At 36.4% G+C, this 1795-nt stretch overlaps 1 long non-coding RNA gene across 1 annotated transcript; it reads right to left on the reverse strand.

The window, feature by feature from the left end:
* Nucleotides 1-250: 250 nt before the first annotated feature.
* On the reverse strand, nucleotides 251-1036 carry LOC110483305 (uncharacterized). The gene is made up of 2 exons (XR_002467552.1): nucleotides 946-1036; nucleotides 251-544 (listed from the first exon to the last, which is right to left on the reverse strand). It is a non-coding gene; the product is annotated as an uncharacterized LOC110483305 (long non-coding RNA).
* Between the last annotated feature and the right edge of the window lie 759 nt (nucleotides 1037-1795).

Consider the following 1795-nt stretch of genomic DNA (forward strand, 5'->3'; position numbering starts at 1 on the left):
CAGTGAGATCAATGGAAGTGGTCAGTGCTATAGAATCACTGAGTTTTAACTATTGCTCATGCTAAAACTCTCAGTTCTGCAGCTACTTCTGCCTAAATTCAGTTTTCTCAGGCTTTGAGCACCTTTTGAATGGTTCGTTCCAAAAATTCTGTAAGAATAAATTTAATTCTAAAGTTTTTAAATAAATAATGTTAACCCATCCCCACCCCCCTATTATTTACAAGAAAAAGAAAATCAGTTCTAGTCTAAGTTACTTTTAAAATTGTTTTATTTGAGGAACTCGTGGATATGTGAAATTATCATTTGCTCACAACATGTGCTAATACAATTAAATCAGAGCATCCAAACGTAAATGCATTGCTCTTTTAGAGTTCAGAGGATATTCACATTGGCTCCAGTTCCCTAAGACAAGACCCATACAGTTTTTGCTTTCCCTCAGCACAGTTGATATCTCAAAAGTACTGAACAGGCTTCATTTTTGCTTCTTTTTGGAATTTTTTTTTTCTTTTGGCATGGTCATCTGTAGATATGGTGGTTCCATTACCTTTTTGAGAAACAAAACAAAGATACTGAATTTTAAACACCAGTCTGTTTCCTTTGTTAATAAAACAAACAGCCCAAGTAAAAGATTTTCTAAACTCTGTAGGAATAATTTCTGTCTCCATGAAAAATGGTTGAAAAATCAGGTGCTGTAACTCAGTATTAACATTTCCTGTGTCACCTCCCTCCACGAACTGCTGGGCAGAAACAATCCCTGAAGTGTGTAAATAGCAGCTAAGATTTCTGACAGCTGTAGAGAATTCATTTTCATCCCAGGATAATTTGTTGGAACTATAGAAAAATTACCATACTTGCAAAATGATGCCATTATTAAACTATTTAAACCCTGTATAATTTACCTGCTAATTTAGTTCTAGTAAAAACAATTTAGTATATTTTTTATACCAAAACTGTAGGCCCTGAAGACATCAGGAGGTAGGGAAAGTCCAATTTGCCCAATGCTTGTGGTTTGCTCTCCACCAATGTTCTATCACAGGGATCCCAAAATCATTTGAGTAGACTGCATTCAACTCCAATGCAGACAGTGTTTCATGATCTCACTTACCACATGATCACTGAGACCATTTCACATACCCTGTCATCATATAACATTCTCTGGAAGGAATGATTTGTTTATATGGGAAAGATCTTATGTATTTTAAGGGTTATTTTTTTTTTTCATGTGATATAACAGAGGAAAACAAAGGTAACAGTAAATTTTCAAAGAGAAATACAAACAGGCACCAAGTAGCCCTTTAGAAATACCTTTCCTAGCTTCAATACCATCAGAAACATTTACTTTGGATTTTGGGACATTTGAGATCAGATCTCCCCTTTGCAGCAAGAAATCTGAGAGTGGCATATACAGTCGTGCCAATAGCTGGTAGTTCAGCACGCTGTTTCTGACAGGGACCTCTATCAGCTGTCTTAGAAAATGTTTCCGAATCAACTAGCCACAGCAATGTTTTCCTTAACCCATGTTTGTTAGATGTTGATCTGTCTTGAAGCCTAACTCCCCCCACAAACTCCTTTGGGCTTTTAGAAATGCTTATTTTGGATGTTCTTCTTACCCACACATGTCCAAGATTTTTTTGAGTTCTTCTGGACTCTTGACCTAAATCATATTTCATGGCATGAATCCCAGACTGATTACATGTTCTTGCTAATTGTTTCATTCATAGTCCATTCCCCACACCACAACTGGGAAGCAAAGTTTAGGTTAAGAAGTTAGCTATGTATGCCAGAGCTGCACTGT

Source organism: Lonchura striata, chromosome 3, assembly GCF_046129695.1.
Source record: "Lonchura striata isolate bLonStr1 chromosome 3, bLonStr1.mat, whole genome shotgun sequence".
Lineage (NCBI taxonomy): Eukaryota > Metazoa > Chordata > Aves > Passeriformes > Estrildidae > Lonchura > Lonchura striata.